The following is a 26,196-nucleotide window of genomic DNA, read 5'->3' as shown; positions in this document are numbered from 1 at the left end:
ATATCAAAGTGCTTGTAATTGAAAAAGTGGCCCCAGACCAATATGTGCAATGCATCCCTAATCTTGTCCCAAAGAAATTGAGAAGAGAAAGTGGACATATCTATACCACAATATTACCACCTCTGGTGGGTGGAGTTAGGAGGGGTGGCTTTTATTTTCTTCTCAGTCCATTTCTGTAGCTTTTAAAATTCTCCATCATGATCTTGTACTAGTTTTGTATTCAGAGAACAAATACTAATGAGAAAAATTATTTATTCACTCAGTTATTACTTATTGAGTATCTATTATGGGGTAGATATTATGCTAATGATGGGGAAACAACAGTCAACACAAGACAAAAGTTTCTTTACTCTCAGACCTTATTTCTGGTTGGGGGTGGGGAAAAGACAAAAAATAAATGAATAAACAAATTATGTAGCATGTCAGATGTGATATGTGTTTTGGGAAAAATAAAAAGAAAAGAAAACCAGGGAAAGGGGATAGGAGTACTGGACCCTGGGGGAGAATGCAATTTTAAATAACAGAGTCTCCACCCTGGGTAAGTGTATAAATTTCAATTGAGTGAGTTTGGATTTCAGATGCTTGGTGGCCACAGGTGGCTAAAGAAGTAAATTATTATTAGGTGCAGAGTAACTCAGGCATCATCATACAGGTGCAGAAGAGGCAGTGTCTATGGTGTACATGGGAAGCAACTTAGATAGGGACCTAAATGCCAAGAAAACCAGTAGCTCCAGTGGCTGGCAAATGTTCAACAGTGGGCCTGGATTGTACAATTGTGACTATACAAAAAACCAAACCAGTTGCCATGGCGTTGATTCTGACTCATAACAAACCCATATATTTCTGAGTAGACCTATACTCTATAGGATTTTCAATGGCTATGACTTTTCAGAAGTAGATGGCCAGGCCTTTCTTCTGAGGAGAATCTGGGTCATTTCCAACCACCAGTCTTTGGGTTAGCAGCCAAGCGGTTAACCATTTGCATCATCCAAGGTCTCCATGACTATATAAAGGATCATTTTAATTAAGATCTTTGCACAAGGATTTGTGACAAAAGCAGAAAATTACACCTCAGCATATATTCCTTGATAAGAATAGCTATTTGAGCACCATTTATTTTTATATATGTAGCTGTTTAAATACAGTTGTTTTTTTTTAAGTTTTTTTTTTTTTTTTTGTAAATCTGTGAGCCTTAAGCAACAGAATTTTTACTTTTCTCCTTCACATCTTGAGACTGAAATGCTGATCAAAACTGGTGGCAGGAGACGAAATACAAATGCCCCTTCCATTGGAGGTGAATAAACTCTGTTTCATTGATTGAGTTTGAAAAGCTAACATCATATAAAGATGTGTCAAAATATAAAAACCAAAATCCATTGCCATTGAGTCGATTCTGACTCATAGCGACCCTATAGAACATCTACAAATTCTTGCTATAGATTCACTTTGTATATATAGCCTTGTCTATATTTTTGCTTTGTTAGCCTTAGGAAAAAAATGAATCTTTTCTTTAACCCCAAGTCCCCAAGTGGTAGAGAAAATTAAATAGAAAAATAAACCTCGTTATTTTTTTCTCTCACTAAAAAAGGGAATATGAATTTGAAAACCTGATGAGTTAAAATAAAAAGGGGGAAATACAGAAATAACGAGAATTAGACAATGATTTCTTTAAAATTGTTTGTCAAATACATATGATTAGTGCTTTTTTGCGCCCTGTTTAAGAAATATTTTCCTACCCCAAGGTCATGAAGATATTTGCTTCCATAAGCTTTATTGTTTTGCCTTTCACATTTAGACGTATAATGTGCCTAGAATTGATCTCTTTAAAATACAGAATGTCGTAATCCATAAACACATAACCATACACCTTAATGAATTTTCATAAAATGAAGACCCTTGTAAAGGAATTTTCATAAATAAAGAGAATTGATCTCTTTATAATACAGAATCTTCTAATCCATAAACACATAGCTATACATCTTAATGAATTTTCATAACCACCATCTAGGTCAAGGTATCATGTACTGCCAACATCCAGAAACCTCTTGTGTGCCCTCTCCCAGTCATTATCTCCCGCATCCACCACAGAAGATCATAACATCTAACATGATATTTAATTCTGCCAATTTTAAAATTTTATATAAATGCCAGTTTTAAAATTTTATATAAATGTTTTCACATAATGTGTCTACTTTTATCTGCCTAGTTTTGCTCAACATTATTTTATGAGATTCATTCATGTTGCTGCTTGTGCTTTATTTTCATTGCTGTATAAGATTCTGTTTTATTAATATGCCACAAATTATTTATCTTTTCTAATATTAGAATTTATCTTTTCTAACAGACACATACAGGTAGTCCCTGAGTTACAACATATTCAAGTTACAAGAAACGGCACTTATGACTGTCTTTTTTTTTTTTTTGTACATCTTTTCTTTAGTAATATGTGCTACAATGTTGCAGTGAATAATTTGCTGATGTTATCATTCTCAGATGTTTATTGTAAATGTTCAGTGTTTACTGTTCAAAATACTGCTGTGTAATAGCGGGCTATGAAACGACACCAGGGATAGCATGATAGAATTTTGCAAGACCAATGACTTCTTCATTGAAAAAACCTTTTCTCAATAACATAAATGCCTACTCTATGCATGAACCTCACTGGATGGGAAACACAGGAATCAAATCCACTGCATTTGTGGAAAGCGACAATGGAAAAGCTCAATATTATCAGTCAGAACAAGGCCGGGGGCCAACAGCAGAACAGGCCATCAACTGCTCTTATGAAAGTTAAAGATGAAGTTGAAGAAAATTAAAACAAGTCTGCGACAGCCAAAATACCACCTTGGCTATATCTCACCTGAATTTAGAGCCCAACTCAAGAATAGATTCCTTGCATTGAACGCTAAAGACCGAAGACTAGACGAGATGTGGGAAGACATTAAGGACATCATACATGAAGAAAGGTCATTAAAAAGACAGGAGAGAAAGAAAAGACCTAAATGGATGTCAGAAGAGACTCTGAAACTTACTCTGGAAAGTAGAGTAGCTAATGCGAATGGAAGAAATGATGACGTAGAAGAGCTGAACAAAAGATTTCAAAGGGCAGCTTGAGAAGACAAAGCAAAATATTATCATGAAATGTGCAAAAACCTGGACTTAGAAAGCCAAAAGGGAAGAACATGCTTGGCATTTCTCAAGATGAAAGAGCTGAAGAAAGTCTCAGGTTGCAATTTTGAAGGATTCTATGGGCAAAATATTGAACAGCGGAGGCATGAAAAGAAGATGGAAGGAATACACAGAGTCACTGTACCAAAAAGAATTGGTTGGCATTAAACTGTTTCAGGAGGTAGCATACGATCAAGAACTGACAGTATTGAAGGAAGAAGTCCAAGCTACACTGAAGGCATTGGCAAAAAACAAGGCTCCAGGAACTAAATGAATACCAACTGAGGTATTTCAACAAAAGCTCAGGAGGTACTCACTTGTCTATGCCAAGAAATTTGGAAGACAGCTACCTGGCCAACTGACTGGAAGAGATCCATTTTTGTGTCCATCCCAAAGAAAAGTGATCTAACAGAATGCCGAAATTATGGGACAATATCATTAATATCACACAGAAGTAAAATTGTACTGATGATCACCCAAAAGTGATTGCCGCAGCACATCGACAGGGAACTGCCAGAAATTCAAGCTAGATTCAGAAGAGGATGTGGAAAGAGGGATGCCATTGAAGATGTCAGGTGGATCTTGGCTGAAAGCAGAGCACACCCAGAAAGATGTTTACCTGTGTTTTATTGACTATGCAAAGGCGTTCGACTGTGTGAGTTATAACAAATTATGGACAACATTGCAAAGAATGGGAATTCCAGAACACTTAATTGCGCTCATGAGAAATCTGTACATAGATCAAGAGGCTGTCATATGAAGAGAGCAAGGAGATACTGCATGGTTTAAAATCAAGAAAGGTGTGTGTCAGTGTTGTGTCCTTTCACCATACTTATTCAATCCGTACACTGAGCAAATAATCCCAGAAGCTGAACTATATGAAGAATGGGGCATCGGGATCGGAGGAAGACTCATTAACAACCTGCGTTATGCAGATGACACAACCCTGCATGCTGAAAATGAAGAGCACATAAAGGATTTACTGATGAAGATCAAAGACAACAGGCTTCAGTATGGATTACACTTCAACCTAAAGAAAACAAAAATCATCACAACTGGACGAATAAACAAAATCATGATAAATGGAGAAAAGACTGAAATTGTCAAGAATTTCATTTTGCTTGGATTCACAATCAACAATCATGGAAGCAGCAGTCAGGAAATCAAATGACTTACTGCACTGGGCAAGTTTTTTGCAAAAGATCTCTTCAAAAGCAAAATATGTCAAGCAAAGACGTCACTTTGAGGACTAAGGGGCTCCTGACCCAAGCCATCATATTTTCAATCGCCTCTTACACATGTGAAAGCTGGACAATGAATAAGAAAGGCTGAAGAAGAATTTATGCCTTTGAATGAGAGTGTTGGTGAACAATACCGGGTATGCCACTGATTGCCAGAAGAACTAACAAGTCTGTCTTAGAGGAAGTGCAGCCAGAGTGCTCATTGGAAGCGAGGATGGAGAGACTTCATCTCAGGTACTTTGGACATGTTTTCAGGAGCTACCAGTCCCTGGAGAAGGACATCATGCTTGGTAAATTAGAAGGTCTGGTAAAAAAAAAAAAAGAAAACCCTTGATGAGATGGATTGACACAGTGGCAGCAACAATGGGTTCAAACGTAACAACGTTTGTGAGGATTGTGCAAGATTGGGCAGTGTTTCGTTCCATTGTACATACAGTTGCTATGAGTCAGAACTGACTCAAGGACACCTAGCAACAACAACATGAATACTAAAAAAAAAAGAGGTATTCGAGTTACATCAGAACAAACTTAAGATGGAATCATGGAACAGAACCCTGTTTTTAAGTTGGGGACTACGTATAATTTGTCTCTAGTTTGGTGAATAATGTTTCATGAATATTCTTGGTGAACACATCTCTTTTGGCTATTATGAATAATGCTGCAAGAGTGTTTTTATTACACATCTCCTGAGGCATTTTTATTGAGTATATTCCTAGGAATAGAATTGTTGGGAGGTGATTTTGCATATCTTTAATTTTAATAAATAATAAACTGTTTTCCAAAGTGAGTGTACTACTTTACATTCCTACTAACAATCTACAAGAGTCCTTCTTGCTTGACATCTTTGTCAACACTTAATATTGTCTGCCCTTTTTACTTTAGCCATCCTGATGGTTGTGCATACTATGTCACTGAGGTTTCAATTTGCATTTCTCTGTTAACTAGTGAGGCTTATTGGCTACTAAGATATCCTCTGTTTTGAAATTCCTGTTCATCTCTCTTGTCTGTTTTTCTATTGTCTGCTTTTTATTAACTTAAAGGATTTACGTAATCTGTATTCAAACACTTTTTTGATTATATATATTACAAAAATGCTGTTCTACTCTGTGATTTTCTTCTTTAGTCTCTTAATGGTGAATTATGGTGAAAAGAAGTTTTTATTTTATTGCAATCTAATTTGTAAATGTTTCCCTGCTTTCTGTGTCCTGTTTTAGAAATATTTTCCTGCCCCAAAGGCATGAAGATATTTTCTTCTAGAAGCTTTATTGTTTTGCCTTTCACATTTTTAAAAAATATTTACAAAGAATTTTAATGATATGTAACAATTCTTACAATGCTAAGCAAAAATGTGAAGCTACACTATTTAATGACAACAATGTAAAAATTTTAGACACCCAGTGTGGGCAGAACAGAACTTGAACAGGGACAAATAGAAACAGCTACATTTTGGGAAGAGGAGAGGAGAGCCTGTTTTGGCTTCTTTCTTTTTTTTTTTTTTTCCGGTTGTGTTTTAGGTGAAAGTTTACAGAGCAAATTAGTTTCTCGTTAAATAATTAATACACAAATTGTTTTGTGACATTGGTTGCAAAACCAAACCTATTGCCATTTAGTCAATTCTGACTCATAGCGATCCTACGGGACAGAGTAGAACTGCCCTGTAGGGTTTCCAAGGCTGTGCTCTTTAAGGGAGCAGATTGCCAGGGCTTTTCTCCTGTGGAGCGGCGGGTAGGTTGGAACTGCCAACCTTTCAGTTAGCAGTGGAATGATTTAGCTACTGTGCCACTAGAACTCCTTTTGCCTTTCACATTTAGACATACAATTCACCTAGAATTGATTTCTTTATAATATTGGATCTTCTAATGCATAAACACAGTATACCCCTTTAATCAGTTAGTTTTAAATTTCTCTCAATATTATCTTACAGTTCTTAGGGAGCATGAATAACAGAAGTTTTATTCATTCCTATTAATAAAGGCATCTTTTAAAAGTTTCCATTATGTGTTTGCTGCTGGCTTATGAAAGTGCAATTGATTTTTTTTATCCTGACTTTGTATCACACAAACTTGCTAAACTAATTTATTCTTGTAATTTGTCTGCCAAGTCTTTTGGTTTTTCTGTGTACAAAATCTTATCTGCAGATGAGGACAATTTTATTTCCTCGTTCTCAATTCATATACCATATTTTTACTTACTTTGGTGTTCTGCCTAGAACCTCTTGTTTAATGTTAAATAAAAGTGGTAAGAAATGATATCTTTGGCTCATTACTGATCCTAGAAGGAAAACTTTCAACATTTCAATATGAAGTATGATGTTTACTTTTTTTTTTTTTTAACAGTAAGGGCTAGGTTTCCTTGATCAGAGTAAGGATGTTTACGGTATTTCTATTCCCAGTTTGCTAAGAGTTTCTATCATGAATGGGTTTCCACTCTACCAAATTCTTTTTTTCTTTCTTGTATCCATTTAAATGATCACATGACTTTTCTCTTTTATCATGTGAATGTGATGAATTACTCTGATTTTTTATAATTGATTGATTTTTGATCGTTGAAACTACCTTGCATTCCAGAAATAGACTCATCTTGGTCAATCTGTTTGTACTATCGTTTTAAGCATTTCTGGATTCAGTTGGCTAAATATTTTTTAATTTTGCATCTATTTTTCATGAGAAAGTCTGTTATGTAATTTTTCTCTCATATTGTCTTTATGAAGTGTTGACAAGGTCATATGAGTTTTCCTCCTCTGGGAGAGTTTCAGTAAGATTGGTCTTATTTCTTTCTTAAACGTTTGATAGATTTCACTAGAGAAGCCATCTAGATCCAGAGTTCTCTTTGATGGGTGGCCTTAATTAAGGGTTTGATGTCTTTAATAGTTAGCAGGCAATTCAGATTTTTGATTTATTGTTTTGTTAACTTTGGTGAGTTATGAGGTTTTTTAAAAAGAATTTTTAAAATGCGTTGAGCTGGAATTGTTCATAATATCCTCTAATGATATTTCAATATATGTGGGCTCTGTAGCATTATCCATTTTTTAAACTGAATTGATTTTTAGTTTGGAATAATTATAGATTCACAGGAAGTTGCAACAATAGTATAGAGAGATCTTGTATCCCTTACCCAGTTTCCCCAAATGGTAACATGTTACATAACTGTAGTACAATATCGAAACCAAGAAATTGACCTTGGTACCATCCACAGGCCTTATTTAGATTTTGCCAGTTCTACATGTGCTCCTGTGTGTATGTGTGTGTGTGTGGTTCTATTTAATTTTATCACATGACAATTTGTGTAGCTACCACCACAATCAAGACAGGACGATTCCTTCACCACAAAGACCCTTTGTGCTACCTAAAACCACAGTGTCAATTTTCACTTTATATATTTTTAACGTGCTGCCGTGGAGTCCATTTCCACTCATAGCAACCCTATAGGACAGAGTAGAACTGCCTCATAGGGTTTCCAAGCAGCACCTGGTGGATTCAACCTGCTGACCTTTTGGTTAGCAGCCCTAGCACTTAACCACTACACCACCAGTGTTCCCAAGCCTACAGCACCTGGTATTCCCAGGAGTTCTCCCATCCAAGTACTAACCAGGCCCGACCCTGCTTAGCTTCTGAGATCAGATGAGATCAGGTGCTTTCAGGGCCATATGGTCATTGCCATATTTTTAGGCTATGTTGTTATGTGCATAAAAATTCAGAATTACTATCAGTATCTTATAATTACCCCGTTCATCGTTATGAAGTGTCTCTTTATATCTAGTAATACTTTTTGGCTTAAAGATTTAAAGATATGAGTATTATCTTAATTTTCTGTTAGAGTTTGCAAGAGGGTACAGGCTTCCCCTATGGCTGCTCCATGCTCTTTTTCCTGCCCACATTTAGCCTCCACGAACTCATTAACTGCTTTACCTGAATTCTTCTTGCCTGTATCCAGCAGCATCCACCCCTGGTAACAAGTACTTGTGTCCCATCACTCCCTGCAGGTATCTGTCTCTCCTTAAATTTGAGGCTATTGACTAATAGTCTGAGTTGTCTGATGGGTTAAAAAAAAGTCATGAATTTGTAGTTTGTTCAGCTTCTATTTTTGTTGTAAGGTTTGGACCATTGTTCTTTTTAGTGATCTACATGCCAAGGAGAAACTAAATAATGTCAGAAATCAATTATTTTCAATTAACAACAAACAAAGAAGAAGAAGAAAAAAAAAAAAAACCAGCTTACCATACCATGATGAAGAAAAAGCAGCTGAGAACTCTGCAAGGGAGGAGATGGGGTAACAAGACAACCTGTAACCAGAAGTTGGCCCAAAGGGCCTCTAAAGTGAGAATTTCTTATCGTTGGAGGCTGCAGGAAGATTCACAGACATTGCATGTTGATAACACATGATGTCAAAACAAAAAAAACAGGTGGGATCAGCCATGTGTTAGAAAATAGCAGAATAGAATGTCCAACTAAGATGAGGAATGAGAGATATCTTTGTGGAGACCATCAATGACCAAGAACCCTATAAATCAAAAAACCAAACCTGTTGCCATAGAATCAATTTTGACTCACAATGACCCCATGTGTTATAGAGTAAAACTGCTCCATAGGGTTTTCTTGGCTCTAATCTTTAGGTGAGCAGGCCATCAGACCTTTTTTCCATGCTGCTGCTAGGTGGGTTCCAACAACCGAACTTTAGGTTAGTTGTTGAGTATAAACCATCTGTACCACCCAGGGATTAAAAAAAAAAAAAAAAAACCTTGCCATTGAAAAACCTTGCCATTGAGTTGATTCTGACTCATAGCAACCCTATAGGGTAGAGTAGAATTGTCCCACAGGATTTTCAAGGAGTAGCTGGTAAATTCGAACTGTTGACCTTTTGGTTATCAGCTGAGCTCTTAATCTCTGTGCCACCAAAGCTCCAAGAATACTATAATACATTAAAAAATCCCACTGCCTAGTGCCACGTTGTGATGAAGTGTTTTCCTGAGTCCGGATACCATCTCAGGAAGGAGGAGGGGAAGGGTAAAGGTCTTAAAAGATTTGTCTGAAATCCTGCTTAAACTTTGCATTGATGCAGCTTAAAACCCTGAATTGACTGAATATTTACCTAGAAAAGATGAAATTTTTAAGTCTGAATCATAAAGTGTAAAATTGACACTTATACACACCTACACCCACCTACCCTCTTCCCGCCCCCACGCTCCAGTTACAGGACTCCCAAGGGAGTCACAGGTGCAGGGCTGTTGAAAGCAAAGACACATGGAAGGAGGTACAATGGACACACATAAAATACTAAAAAGGGACCTGAGGATTCTGTGTAGAGCAACAAGTAGTCATCCATTCATTATACCTATTCTCCCTGGCCTCACTCTGTCAGTTTGTTGTACTGTGGTGGTTTCTGTGTTGCTACGATGCTGAAAGCTATGCCACTGGTATACAAATACTAGCAGGGTCACCCATGGTGGACAGGTTTCAGCTGAGCTTCCAGACTAAGAGGGACTAGGAAGAAGAACCCAGCAGTCTACTTCTGAAAAGAATTAGCAAGTGACAACCTTATGTGTAGCAGTGGAACATTGTCTGAGGTAATGCTGGAAGATGAACCCCTTGGGCTGGAAGTCAAAAGATGACTGCGGAAGAGCTGCCTCCTCAAAGTTCAGTCTATCTTAACAACACGAGTGGAGTCAAGCTTTTGGGACCTTCATTTGCTGTTGTGGCGTGACTCAAAATGAGGAGAAACAGCTGCAAACATCCATTAATAATAGGAACCTGGAATGCACAAAATATGAATCTAGGAAAATTGGAAATTGTCAAAACTGAAATGGAACACATAAACATTGATATTCTAGGCATTAGTGCAATGAAATGGACCAGTATTGGCCATTTTGAATCAGACAATCATATGGTCTACCAGGCTGGAAGTGACAAACTAAAGAGGAATGATGTTGCATTCATCATCAAAAAGAACATTTCAAGATCTATCCTAAACTATGATACTCTCAGTGATAGGATAATATCTATATGCCAACAATGTTGGCCAGTTAATATGACTCTTATTCAAATTTACACACCAACCACTAATGCCGAAGATGAAGAAATTGAAGATTTTTACCAACTTCTGAAGTCTGAAATTGATCAAACATGGAATCAAGATGTCCTAATAATTACTGATGATTGAAATGCAAAAGTTGGAAACAAAGAAGAAGGATCGATAGTTGGAAAATGTGGTCTTGGTGATAGAAACAAAGCCAGAGATCACATGACAGAATTTTGCAAGACCAACAACTGCTTCATTGCAAACACCCTTTTTCAACAACATAAGTGGTGACCATACACGTGGACCTCGCCAGATGGAATACACAGGAATCAAATTGACTACAACTGTGGAAAGAGATGATGGAAAAGCTCAATATCATCAGTCAGAACAAGGTCAGGGGCCGACTGTGGAAAAAAAAAAAAAAAAGGAACAGACCATCAATTGCTCATATGCAAGTTCAAGTTGAGGCTGAAGAAAATTAGAACAAGTCTACGAGAGCCAAAGTACGAGTATATCCTACTTGAATTTAGAGGCCATTTCAAGAATAGATTAGATGCATTGAACGCTTATGACCAAAGACCAGATGAGTTGTAGAATGACAGCAAGGACATCATACATGAAGAAAACAAAAGGTCATTAATAAGACAGGAAACAAAGGAAAGACCAAAATGGATGTTAGAAGAGGCTCTGGAGCTTGCTGTTGAATGTAGAATAGCTAACACGAATGGAAGAACGATGAAGTAAAAGAGTTGAACAGAATATTTCAAAGGGCTGCTGGAGAGGACAAAATAAAGTATTGCAATAAAATGTGCAAACACCTAGACTTAGAAAACCAAAAGTGAAAACATGCTTGGCATTTCTCAAGCAGAAAGAACTGAAGAAAAAATTCAAGCCTCCAGTTGCAATATGAAGGATTCTATGGGCAAAATAATGAACCACAGAGAAAACATCAAAAGAAGATGGAAGGAATATACAAAGTCACTGTACCAAAAAGAATTGATCGACATTCAACCATTTCAGGAAGTAGCATATGATCAAGAACCAATGGTACTGAAGGAAGAAGTCCAAGCTGCACTGAAGGCATTGCCAAAAAACAAAACTCCAGGATTTAACGGAAGATCAATTGAGATGTTTCAACATACGGATGCAGTGCTGGAAGTGCTCACTTGTCTCTGCCAAGGAATTTGGAAGACAGCTACCTGGCCAACCAACTGGAAGACATCCATATTTGTGCCCATTCCAAAGAAAGGTGACCAACCAAATGGGGAATTATCGAATAATATCATTAATATCACACGCAAGTAAAATTTTGCTGAAGATCATTAAAAAGCAGTTGCTGCAGTGCATTGAAAGGGAACTGCCCAAAATTCAGGTCAGATTTAGAAGAGGACTTGGAATGAGGGATAGCATTACGGATGTCAGATGGATCCTGGCTGAAAGCAGAGAATACCAGAAAGATATTTACTTGTGTTTTATTAACTATGCAAAGGCATTCAACTATGTGGATCATAGCAAATTGTGGATAACATTGCAAAGAATGGGATTTCCAGAACACTTAATTGTGCTCATGCTGATAGATCAAGGGGCAGTCATTCAAAAAGAACAAGCGAATACTGGTTTAAAGTCAGTAAAGGTGCGTGTCAGGGCTGTATCCTTTTACCATACTTATGCAATCTGTATGCTGAGCAAATAATCCGAGAAGCTGGACTATATGAAAAAGAACAGGGTATCAGGAAGATTCATTAATAAACTACGTTATGCAGATGACACAACCTTGCTTGCCAAAAGCAAAGAGGATTTGAAGCATTTACCAATGAAGATCAAAGACCACAGCCTTCCATATGGATTACACCTTAACCTAAAGAGAACAAAAAACCTCACAACTGGACCAATAAGCAATATCGTGATATATGGAGAAAAGATTGAAGTTGTCAAAGATTTCATTTTACTTGGATCCACAACCAACACCTATGGAAGTACCAGTCAAGAAATCAAAAGATGCATTGCATTGGTCAAGTATGCTGCAAAAGACCTTTCAAAGCGTTAAAAAACAAACACGTCACCTTGAGGACTAATGTGTGTCTTACCCAAGCCATGTGTTTTCGATTGCCTCATATACTTGTGAAAGCTGGACAATGAATAAAGAAGACTGAAGAAGAATTGATGCCTTTGAATTATGGTGTTGGGAAAGAATATTGAACATACCATGGACTGCCAAAAGAACCAACAAATCTGTCTTGGAAGAAGTAGAGTCAGATTGTTCCTTGGAAGGGAAGATGGTGAGACCATCTCATGTATGTTATCAGGAGGGACTAGTCTTTGGGGAAGGACTTTATGCTTGGTAGAGGGTCAACAGAAAAGAGAAAGACTCTCAGTGAAATAGATTGACACAGTGGCTGCAACAATGGGCTCAAGTACAACAATGATTATGAGGATGGGAAAGACTGGGCAGTATTTCTGTTGTACGTAGGTTCACTATGAGTCGGAACCGACTTGACAGCCCCTGAGAACAATAACAACATTCTCCCTGGAGACTGTTTGCGCTCTCGTTCCTTTCTCCTTCCAGGAGCAGTCAGGCTAGCCAGGCATCCAGGAACAACTATAGGCAACCAAGTTTGAGTTGAGACTCTGTCAGTCTAAGAGACCATGTATTTTCTCTGGCCAAGGTGATGTGTTGAAGGCAGCTGGCATCATGAGGAAGGCTGTTTAGAATCTGGACAGTCTCTTCTGCTCTCCCTTAAAAAAAAAATTACCACATAGGGTTTCCAAAGAGCGGCTGGTGGATTTGAACTGCCACCGTTTTGGCTAGCAGCCATAGCCCTTCACCACTGTACCACCAGGGTTTCCTGCTCTCCCCTAAAGACTTTCATGTGGCCCAATGTAATTGTTTGCATAAAAGTATTCCTGAATTCTCAAAGTAATGGACACATTTACATTTAAACAAAAGCACAAAGTGCCTTTTGAGCCCAAATATAATTTGTGTGTGTGTGTGCTTATGTATAGACTTGAATGTTTGGAAAATTCACCACAGAAAGCAACTTTATTGGAGGGAAGATTTTTGATAAATCATTTAGAATTGTGACCATAACTCCTATGAATTATTTTTTAAATCGTGTTTAAGTCTCTGTGTACTTAACATTTCTAACCTAGATACAGCATGCTGGGCTATGATAATGATGATGATTAGAGGCTATTTGACACACTAATTCTTGCTAAAGCGTAACACGGAAGCAATGTTTTATCTCTCCCAGAAGCATTTGTGTTTCAGAAAACATACAAACAAAAACCAAACCAGTTGCTGTTGAGTTGATCCTGACTCACGGGGACCTCATGTGTGGCACAGTAGAACGGCTCCATAGGGTTTTCAATGGCTGTGACTTTTAGAAAGTAAATCGCCAGGGCTTTCTTCCAAGGTGCCACTGGGTGGCTTTGAATATTCAGCCTTTGGTTAGTAGTTGAGTGCTTAACTGTGCACCACCCAGGGACTCCATTGTGTTTAAGAAGAGGACTGCAAAGAACCCAAAAGAATAAATGCTGAATGGTGTAATTTGAGTTATCAGCAGCTTAAGGATAGTTTAGGGCTGGTCCTAAAACCTTTAAAACTTAGCACAGAGGCATCTACAAACTCTGATTATATTTGAAACCCAGCATGGATTCCATAATCCCGGTATCAATTACTAAAATAGTTATCCTTGTTCTTCATCCCCCAGAGCATAAATCTCTGGAAAGAACCTCTCTATCTCGGTTGCTAACAGAAAAATTGTAGGTTCAAATCCACCCAGAGGCCTCTGGAAGAAAAACTTGGTGATCTACTTAGAAATAATCAGCCATTGAAAACCCTATGGAGCATATTTGTACTCTGACACACGAGGGGTGGCCATTGAATAGGAATTAACCCTATGGTAACTTGTCAGATGTAATTTGTTCATCCAGCATGAGGTCATACTGGGATACAGTGGGCCCAAATCAGATACAACTCGTGTCCTTATAAGGAGTAGAGAAGAGACAGAGAGAGGCAGATACAGGGATAAGGTGGCCATATGAAGATGGAGGTAGTTACGCTAAGCCAAGTAATCCCTGGGGCGACCAGAACCTGGAAGAAAAAAACAAGGATTTTCCCCTATAGCCTTTGACGACACCCTGAATTTGGATTTATAGCCTCCAGAGCTTTCAAAGAATAAATTTCTGTTTTAAGCCACCCACTTTGTGATGCTTTCTTATGGCAGTCCCAGGAAACTAATAGAACCGCTCTCTGGGGGAAGTAGCAGAGAAATGGCTAGCTCACCTTTACAGCTATAGACACTTCCTTACTTCAGCCTACCGACCAGCAAGGGGAGAGTAAGGATAATTGAATCTGATGCCTTTTAACGGACATCAAGATTACTGAATCCAAGAATGTGGACTGATCTTCCAGGGGTTTATCCTACATATTAAAGATAAAAGAGAAATGGATTCAGCTCCAGTCCACATTAACTATCTTGGCCCTTTGGCTGCCTGCCCACTGTCAGACGTTTTGAGATCCTCAAACTGTGTTCTGCTGAATATAAAAAGAAAAATATAGCAAGTGGTATAATAGCGTTTGTCAGTTTCATTTACAGCTCGTTTAGCTTAGCTGAATTAATGAGTACCTATTAGGCTTGCAAGGATTTCTTTACACGTTCTTAAAAGATGCTACACGATTAAATATCTGAGGTAGAATAAAAGCAGAGGTGGAAAAAAATGTCTCAAATTACTTATATTGGTATTTTTTAGAGCAGCTCGTTTTTACTGGTCGAGGACGTTTTATTGTTGGGTGCTTCCCACGTGCGGATCATGGCGCGGAGCACAGTGAGCTCCTCCTTTCTGAGTCATGCTTGTGTTGTTCTCTAAACTCCTGCAGCATTTCTCATCTTTGGTTATTCTGGGGCACATTCTCGTTGCTGTCTTTGAGCAGTTTTTAAAAAAATTTTGTCTATGTCTTATTCTACCTTTGGATTACAAGCTTTGTTAGGCAGACATGGTATTTTCCAGCTTCGTATTCCCCATAGCACTTAGCTAAGTGTTTCACATATAGTAACATCACTGCTCTCAAATCGATTCCAACTCACAGCCATGCTATGGGACAGAGTGGAACTGCTCCTAGGACTTCCAAGGCTGTAAATCTTTATGGAAGCAGACTGCCACATCTTTCACCTGTGGAATGGCTTGTGGGTTCAAACCTCCAAACTTTCAGTTAGCAGATGAGTGCTTAACCACTGCATGACTAGGGGTCCTTTCACACATAGAAAGATGTTCATAAACAGTTTTGAATTAATAAATACAAAAAAAAGAAAGAAATGTTATTGTTTCTAAAAGCTTATACGTAATAGTAATAATGATGAGCAAATGGTTTTTTTTTTTTTTTTTTTTTTAAGCACTCTCTATGCTCCTGGTGAAGCCCTGGTGGCACAGTGATTAAAAGCTTGGCTGCTAACCAAAAGGTCAGCAGTTCGAATCCACCAGCTGCTCCTTGGAAACCCTATGGGACAGTTCTACTCTGTCCTATAGGGTTGCTATGAGTAGGAATCAACTTGATGGCAATGGTTTTTTTTATGCTCCTGGTGGAGTACCTGGATGGCCAAATGGTTAAGCACTTGGCTGCTAACTGAAATGTTGAAGGTTCAAGTCTACTCAGAGGTGCCTCAGAAAAAAGGCCTGGTAATCTATTTCTGAAAAAATCAGCCACTAAAAACCCTATGAAACACAGTTCTACTCTGACACACAAGGAGTCACAATGAGTCTGAATCAACTCGATGGCAACTGGCCTTGAATACTCATGACACTAAGCTTGGTGCTTTAAATACACTACCTCATTTAATCACGTCCCCATCTTAAGAGGACACGACAGCCTTACAGAGTTTAAGTAAATATTAATTTAACATTACACACTCAGATCTAAGATTTAACCCCAGGTCTGACTGACTCTAGATCCTGTGACCTGAACCTTTATACCATACATTCTGATAATTTTTAATGGCCGTTGATATTTTTGCATTAATACTTTATCATTATTACTATGATATTCAATATACAAGAGCTTTGGTTGTGCAGTGGTTAAGCACTCAACTGCTAGTCAAAAGGCCAATTATTCAAACCCACCAGGCACTCCACAGGAGAAAGATGCGGCAGTCTACTTCCGTAAAGATTTACAGCCTTGGAAACCCTGTGGGTCAGTTCTACTCTGTCCTATAGGGTCGTTATGAGTTGGAATGAACTCAATGGAAATAGGATTCAATATACCAGAATTAAGAGTTAAAGTTCCTGAACCCTCTAGAGCAAAAGATCAAGGATAAGCACTGAAATAGGTTGGAAGAATGCATTACTGGCCTTGAAGCTCCCATTATGGCCTGACGAACGTTGGTATCTATGAATAGTCAAGACAGATTTAGATGGGGTGAAACAGCAATCTTGTTCCGTTTTTTAGATACCATGGTTCTTAATAGAGCGAGAGAATTTTATGGTACAAGATTGTTAATTTAAAAAGTGCTCTACAGTTCTTTTGAGTAACCAGGGACTGTAATATACTAATTTGCTGTGAGCCATCAAGTTGATTCCGACTCATAGAAACTCAATATGACAGAGTAGAACTGCCCCATAGGGTTTCCTAGGCTGTAATCTTTACAGGAGCAGATTGCCAGGTCTTTTGCCCTGTGGCGCTACTGGTGGGTTCAAACTACTGATCTTTTGGTTAGTAGATAAACACTTTAACCTTTGCATCACCAGGGCTCCTTTTTAATACTTAATAGAGAGGTATTATTGCACCACTACTTTACTATTATGCACATTTATTGAGTATCCATAAAGGGCTAGAAGTATGCTTACACATTTTGAATGTATTACTGAATGGAATGTTGCACCTGCCTTCAAGGTGCTTATAGTCTAGCAGGTGAGCCCTGGGTAAACAGTTGGGTAAACAATTACAATGAAATTTGCTGAATACAATAGATGCTCATAGACAATGCTAGAGAAACTGGAGTAGAAACAATTCTACCTCAGGGTAAAGAAAAGATATTAAGCATTGTTAATGAAGAACAGGTCTTTAGAGTATGCTGGTACTGGAGCTGAGGTGGTAGCAAATGAGCAGCTGATAGAGGGCTTGTTTCTGGGGACTAGATTTGCTTGTCAGAATGGATAGAGCCAAGGATCCAGGAAGGTCCCAGAAGAAGACAGAAGATGAGTGTATAGGAGAGAGGTTAATCAGGCTTAGTAGGATGTGCTAGCAGAAGAAGTGAGCACAGCAATGAGTAAGTCCTGGAGCAGATAAAGAGCAATCAAATAGTTGGCCTCAGGGACATCTGGAACAAGCAATGGGGGCCCAGCCACAAATACCAGGCCTCAAGGACAAGACTGGATCTAATAGCCAATGAGGGAGTTAAGCCAGTTCCTCATCCTTAAGAGCTATGGAATCTTGTTAGGGATCCTTGGTAGTTAGAGCTGGACCTTAGGGTTATCATAAGGAATAAGATCAGAGCAAGAATAGCCTTAAAACTGACTTAACTATGAACCCCAATGCTTCAGTGCAGGGCTTCTCAAATTTCCCCAGAGGTAGAAAATGGTTGGATTCAGAGCTTGAGTAGGGTAGTTATAGGATGAAGCAGAGACTGCAAGAGGAAATAATAAGCTCCAGCTATGGGAATTTGAGTAAAGGAGGCTAATGAGCCTCCATATGTCACCATAGGTAGTACTCTAGGCTCTTCTCTGTCATCATAGAACCCAAAATACTAATGGTTTATTTATCATTTTATTTTAAGTAATGACTTTGGTGGAATAATGATATCCCTAAGTAACTTATTTGGCAGTCCTGTCTGTTACTATTGAAATGTTTGTGAGACTTTTCATATTTTTAGAAAATCTTTTTGGTTTCTAATTACAATAACTTATTCTAGCACCTGAGAAAAATTAGCACCATAACATTTAATTCATAATTTTAGATAATTTGAAAATGGCTACTCTGAAGTTTATTTTTGATTGATTTGTTTTAACAATCATTTATGAAGCTAATTAAGTTAGTCATGGTTGTAAGGAAAGTTCTTAAACAACTTGTGAACAGTTTTTGAGTACACTTAAATACTTTAAAAGCTACAATTTGTATACTAGTAGTTGATAATTGTAAAAAAAAAAAAGCATTTTCAATTCATGAAAGTAATTTCTTTAGTAAAATTTACTGAGCACCTCATGGATAACCCCATGGATAATGTTGAATCATTACAGGTGGTTTGATAAGGACTTTCTTGATTTTAAATGACAAAAACCCAACTTGAATAAGCTTAGGCAAAAAAGGATGATTTTATTACTCTCAGCTGCTGGAGGAGCAGGGGTTCAGCTGGGCTTTCTGAGATTGCTGGAACCAGGAGTGGAGTGAATGTCTCCAGGGCTCCCTCTCTCATTTCTGCTTCTCCAGCCTTTGACAGGTTTCTCCTACATGGTATGGGTCCATGGCTGCCTTCAGCGTTAGAGTGCCACATTTCACTGGATTCACTACCACAGAGAAACTGCAACTATTTCTCTCTGTTCCTGAATTTAAATTCTGATAAGAGTTACTATTGTCCTTGCTTGAGTTAGATATACATCCCTGGACAAATCAAGTATGGCCAAGGGAGTCAGAGTATTGTGGTTATTTCAACTTGGATGAACCACATATATGTAGGTTAATTGCTATGACTTAAGAATAGATTGAAGCATTTTGAAAAAGAGAACTTACATAAGAATGAATGGAAAGGCACACTGTATCTCTCTATGAGAACACTCAGTAACACAAATAGTTCAAAAAGTTAGTCATTCAAGCACTCAAAAAAAAATTTATTAAGGATCTCCTTTGTACTTTTTTTTTTTTTTTTGTACTAGGCACTTTATTAAGCAATGGAAATTCTCCCTAAATTATATATAACTTCAATGCAATTCCAACCAAAACCCAGATGAATGTTTTAAGGACATTGACAAAGTGATTCTGAAGTTAATAATGAAAAGAATGTGCTTAAGAATAGTTTCAACATTTTTTAAGATAATGTTTTCAGTATATGTAGATATACTATATGACACGGCTACGAAATAAAGAAGGAGGGAGAGCTCTATATGGTGGTAAGTTTTCTACAGTCCTTTTGAAGTGATAAAATTTTGATTCCAAGCAGGTTGTGAAAAGTTAAGTATACGTATTTTAGAGAAATCACTAAGACCTATACAAAGAAACATAGTTAAAAAAAATTCACATTAGATAAATTAAAATGGAAGATTAAAAAAAATGTTCGAACAACTCAAAACAAGGTAGGAAAGTGGAGAGGAATGAAAAACCAAGGAAATAAACAGAAAACAAATAATAAAATGGAAGGCTTAAATACAAACATATCAACAATTACATTAAATGTAACAGGTCTAAAAAATCAATTAAAAGACATAGACTGTCAGAATGGATTTAAAAAATGTGACCCAACTATATGTTGGCTACAATAAACACACTTTGAATATAATGATGCAGGTGGATAAGTACAACGATAAAGGTGGGTAAGAAAAACTTTGAATAAAATCATATAGGTGAATATAATGATAAATGGTAAAAGTATGAAAAAATATATAACATGCAAGCACCAATCAGAAGAAAGTTGGAATGGATATCTTAATATCAGACAAAAGAGACTTCGGAGTAAATATATGTACCAGTTAAAGAGGGACATAACGTAATGACAAAAGGGTCAATTCAATAAGAAGGCAAAACAATCATAAATGTGTATGCACCTGGCATCACAGCTTCAAAATACATGAAGCAAAAACCTACAGAACTGAAAGGAGAAAGAAACAAATCCACATATACATTTGGAGACTCCAATACCCCTCTACCAGTAATCAGTAAAGACAAAAACCAGCAATGATACAGAAATACTGAACAATGTCATCAATTCTGACAATTTACTCATTGACATGTGTAGAACATGCCACCTGTCTTAGTTTTCTAAGACTACCATGATGAAGTACCACAAAGTGGGTGGCTTTAAAGAACAGAAATTTATTTTCTCACAGTTCTGGAAGTTAAAAGTCCAAATAAAAACAAAACCAAAACTAAGCCCATTGTTGTCACATCAACTCCTTCTGAGAGTTTCAGAAGAGAAACTGTTTCATGCCTCTCTCCCATTTTCTGGTGGCTGCTGGCAATCCTTGGGGTTCCTTTGCTTGCAGATGTATCTTCACATGGTGCCTTCCTGCTGTATGTTACTCTCCCTGCCTCTGTTTTTCCTTTTATAAGACAACACTCAGAAAGAATTTGGACTGGGATCCTCCCTACTCTGGCATGACCTTCTTTAACTTAACTGATAACGACAAAAAACTGTATTTCCAAACAAGGTCATATTCACAGGTACAGGAGTTATGGCTTCAACATCTAATTTGGGAGATACAATCCAACCTGTAACACCACTCAACAACAGTAGGTTACACATTTCTTTCAAGTATACATGGGACATTTACCAGGATAGACCATAATATTAACAAATTAAAATATTTAAAATCAAACACTTAAGAAACAAAAAAACACATCTAAATATTCCAAGTGTCAAAGAGGAAGTCTCAAATAAAATTAGAATATATCTGAAATAAAAATGAAAATACAAAATATTGGAATTTGTGAGATGCAGTTAAAGCATTGCTTAGAGGAAAGCTTATAACATTAAATGCTTATAATATTAAATAAGAATGGTCTCAAATCAATAATTTAAGCTTTCTCAATTACGAACTAGAAAAATAAGAGCAAAATAAATCCAAAGCAAGTAGAAGAAAGGAACCAATAAAGAGAACAGATCAATGAAATAGAAAAGAGAAGAATAAAAGAGACAGTAAATGAAACCAAAAGCAGGTTCTGTTAAAAGATCAATAAAATTGATAAACCCATAGCAAAAATGACAAAATAAAATAGAGGAAAAAGCAAATTAGCAATCTCAATAAATGAAAGAGGGGATATCACTACAGATCACATAGACCCAAAAAGACCTAGTGCCGTAGAGTCAATTCTAACTTATAGCGACCCTATAGGACAGAGTAGAACTGCCCCATAGAGTTTCCAAGGAGCACCTGGTGGATTCGAACTGCCGACCCTTTGGTTAGCAGCTGTAGCACCTAACCAGTATGCCACCAGGGTTTCCCCACCCCAGTGAACGGATAACAAAGGAATTCTGTGAACAACTCTATGCTCATAAACTTGATAACTTAGATGAAACGGATAAATTTCTGAAAAGTCCCAAACTACCAAAACTCATTCAAGATGAAATAAATAACCTGAGTAGTTCAGTAACTATTAAAGAAATTGAATTAGTAGTTAAAAATCTTCAGAAGAAGAAATCTCCAGGCACAGATGATTTCACCAGCAAACTCTACCAAACATTTAAAGAAGAAATAACACCAATTCTGCTCATTCTATTTCAGAAAATAGAAGAGAACACTTCCTAAATCATTTTTTGAGGCCAGCATTACACTAGTACCAAAAATAAAGAAAAAAAGACTATAGAACAATATCCCTTATGAATGTAAGCACAAAAATCCTCGATAAAATATTAGCAAGTTGAATCCAGCAATATGTAAAAGTAATAATACACCATGACAAAGAATGATTATCTGTGAATTCAACGTTAATTCAATATCTGAAAATCTATCAGTATAATCCATTTATTGACACTTAATGGGGAAGAATGAATAAAGTACTTACAATAGCTACAAATTAAATAAAAAGAAATACTTAGATATAAATCTAACAAAACGTACAGGATCTAAATAACAAAAACTACAAAATACTGATGAAAGAAATTTAAAAAGACCTCAATAAGTGGTGAAGTACACCGTGCTCATGGGCTGAAAGACTCAATATAATAAAGATGTCAGTTATTCCCAAGGTAATCTGCAATAGTAATTTTTGTTGGTATAGACAAGATGATCTTAAAATTAATATATACAAAGGAACTAGAACAATCAAAACAATTTTGAAAAGAAAATAAAGTTGGAGGAATAACACTACCTAATTTTAAGATTTATTATAAAACTGCTGTAATCAAGACGGTATCGTATAAATGAAGAGATAAACATATAGATCATTGGAACAGAATGGAGAATCTAGAAATAGATATATGCTCTTAAGACCAATTGATTGGAACAAATATTCAAAGGCAATTCAATAGAGAAAGAACAGTCTTCTCAACAAAAGGCATTAGAAAAATTGGACATCTATATACAATATAATGAAACTTGACCTAAACCTCACACCTTATACTAAAAATTGTTCATATATCTAATGTAAAAGATAAAACTATAAATCTTTTAAAAGATAACATAGGAGAAAATCTTTGTGACCTAGGGTTGAGCGAAAACTTAGATAGGACAATAAAAGCACAATAACTAATAAAAAAAAAATTGATTGAATCTTATCAAACTTAAAAACTTCTGCTTATGTTCACATGAAAAACTGCACAGGAATATTTATAGTCATTCTATTTAATCACTAAAAACTGTAAACAACCCAAATGTCCTTCAAGGGGTGAACGGAATAATAAACTGTGGCAATATCCATACAATGGAATACTACTTAAAAAAAAAATAGCAACAAAAAATAAAGAACTGTTGATACATGTGATGAGTTGGATGAATCTCAACCAAAGAAGCATTTTCAAAAGGTTGCATACTATATGAACCCATTCTCAAAAAGGCTGATAGTGATGTCAGGGGTCTGAGGTGAGAGGAGTGCATGACTACTAAGGGAGAGATAACACAAGAGATATTTTTGAGGTGATGGAGTTATTCTTTTCCTGTATGTGGTGGTAGTTACATACACAAAACTACTGAAAAAAACAAAAAAAATCTGTTGCCGTTGAGTAGATTCCAATTCATAGTGACCCTATAGGACAGAATAGAATTGCCCCACAGAGTTTCCAAGGCTGTAATCTTTACAGAAGCAGGCTGCCACATCTTTCTCCCACATCTTTCTCCTGCGGAATGGCTGGTGGGTTCCAACCATCGACCTTATGGTTAGCAGCTGAGCATTCAACCACTGTGCCACCAGGGCTCCTTTCATAAATCTATATGTGTCAAAATTCATAGAACTGTACATCAATGAAAAAAGTCGAGTTTACATTATGTTAGTTAAAAAAAAAAAAGATATACAATAGAGTTAGGAGATTTTAATTTACCTCTTCAATTTTCTTTTTCTTGTAGTCTTAGGTTAGAAAGAGACAAAAACAAAACAAAACAAAGTGAAACAAAAAACCTGAGTTGACTTTATAGGATTATAAAATACTGATTTGACTTTATAGAATTCATAATTTTTGTAGACTAGAAAATAACATAAGCAATATTAAAAGACAAGTGACATACTCAGAGAAAAGATCTGCAACATACTTAATAGGCAAACGGTTAATGTACAGAGCCTATTAAAATCTCCTTTATATCAAAAAGAAAAGACAAACCAATAGAAAAATGCACAAAAGATCTGAAGAGGCAATTCCCAGAAGAAAAAGACCAAATGTCCAATAAACATATGAAAAGACATTCAGCCACCATAGTAATCAGGAAAATGAACATCAAAACAACAAAGAGATATTTTTCACCCATTAGATTGACCAAAACAAAAAAGATGAATAATATCAATTGTAAGCAAGTATGAAGAAATTGGTTCTGTTTGATGATAGTGTTAATTGTTGACACCCTTTTGGAAGAAAATTTGGCAGTTTCAATTAAAATTTAAAAGCAATGCCTTTTGACTCAACAATTCCATTTCAAGGATGTACATTGTGACACCATTGAATTAACAGAAAATTGTAAAAGATCTAAATGTTTATTGGTAGGAGAAGGTAAAATAAATTACAGTAAACCCATATTATGAAATTAAAGCCATTAAAAAGAGTGAGATATATCAGTATGCACTGGTGTAGAAATACCTCCTAGACAGATAGAGGAGTGAAAGGCAAGTACAGAACAATATGCATAACATACTAATTTATTAAAGACAAAACAACTATATATATATGTATATATGTGTGTTATATGTAAATGTAGGAAAAATGGTCTGGAAGGCTGTCCATTAAATCGATGTAGATAATTTTCCCTAGGGTAGGTTGTTGAAGTAGGAGTGGGCAGTGCGAGTGGGGACAGTATCAGTTTTCTAGCAGGAAATAGTGCACTCAGATTAGGATAACTGAAGGGGAGTTTCATATTTTACAAAGTTGTGGGCAGGGTATGTGGAAACCTCCACAGATAGTGAAGCGCCCTCAGGCTAGAAACAGCAAGGCTGTCACCATCCCTAGGTCTGAAGGAACAAGCGCAGAGTAGAGTGTTCCGGGAACCCAGTAGGAGAGAGTGGAGGGAGGGCTGCTTTCAGAGGAGCTGTTGCCTTTGGTCAAGGCATAGTCTATGATGACTGCTCAAGGCAGAAGCCGGGGGAATAAATATTCCAAACAACTGCATTTTCCTCCCTCCTTCTGATCTCATTGGCTGAACTCTCCTAGAAGGGACCAAGCAAAGGAACCCATTAATGAAGCCCATACAGTTCAGGAGGCCTAGAGCAGATCAAGGTGGAGAAAGGTAGAGGGTGAGTGTGGAAGTGCAAGTAGAAGGCCTCCTGCACAGGCACTTTTACGTCCTATTCTGTGTTTTTCTGTATTATGTAAATTATTCAAAAAAATTTTAATGTAAATATTAACGTAATTTCAATGTAAAAAAATAGTGCCAGTTTTCCATCTGTCTTTGGAGCATGAGTCTCCAACTCAGAATTGTAACATCTTCACCAAGTGCATAGAAGAGCCTTACAGTTTCCCACCCACCATGAGAATTCAAACAGCTCAGATTTATGGGGGCATGGTAGATACTCTTGGTTGCTCACCCACAGTCAATTACCCTTCATCCTTCCTAATGGGCCCTAGTTTTGTGTAGGTGTCCTCCAGTCTCCCATGTAGCCACATGCCACAGGAAAAGCAGCCTACCCTGGGGTGGGGGGCGGGGGGAGCTGATTGGTCTAAGGGTGATCCCAGTCCCCTTGGTCATGACTGGAAATAGCCATGGAACCCACTACGGACAATAAGTTAGGAGAGGAAGCCTGTTGAAGGGCCTCTGAGATAGTCTTCCTCACTATAAAGAGAGAGTCACAGGGTGAGATGATGTCTCTTCTCCGAATGAGTCACATCTAGGTATGATGGCTAGAGCTGCTGTAGCCACCCTGCAGCCATCCAGCACAGAGGATGGCAGAGCTCAGAGATGGAATGACTTTGGGTTCTTGACTGAATCAACTACCCATGTGACTCCCATTATTTCTGGATTTGCTGTTAGGTGAGAAAATGCGTTGTTTGCATGAATGATATCTGTTTTTTTGAGCACAAGTAGGAATACTCCCTGAGAACCCGACTGCTTCTCCATGGAGTCATGCTGGAGGCTTTCAGGTAAGGCTGCTTCCACCCCTTCCAGAAGGTACCTCACACCGCACTGCCACTCTGCACCCAATCAACAGGTTCCAAGGTGTGGGGATACTTTGTATGAACTAACCTTATATTTTCAGGCCAATGTAAAATGTGATTTTGTGGTACCACATTTTCCAGGGTTCAATTTAGAATTAAAGTTAAACTTTAATGAAAAAGAAAAGACTTATAAGTTTTTTTTTTATTATTATTTTTAAGGCAAAATCTATTTCTTTTTGGAAATAAGTTGATTCTACCTATCATAGGAAATTTGGAAAGTGGAGAGAAGTTAAAAGAAGAAATTTTATTTCACATCTAAAAATAACTACTGCTACTGTTTA

General features: G+C 37.2%; 1 pseudogene; it reads right to left on the bottom strand.

The window, feature by feature from the left end:
• Positions 1 to 7,948: 7,948 nt before the first annotated feature.
• Positions 7,949 to 8,067, bottom strand: LOC126057607 (uncharacterized; annotated as a pseudogene).
• Between the last annotated feature and the right edge of the window lie 18,129 nt (positions 8,068 to 26,196).

This window comes from Elephas maximus, chromosome 1 (genome assembly GCF_024166365.1).
Source record: "Elephas maximus indicus isolate mEleMax1 chromosome 1, mEleMax1 primary haplotype, whole genome shotgun sequence".
Taxonomy (NCBI): Eukaryota; Metazoa; Chordata; class Mammalia; order Proboscidea; family Elephantidae; genus Elephas; species Elephas maximus.
The sequence above is the reverse complement of the archived record's forward strand: the minus strand, read 5'-3'. Positions and strand labels throughout refer to the sequence as shown.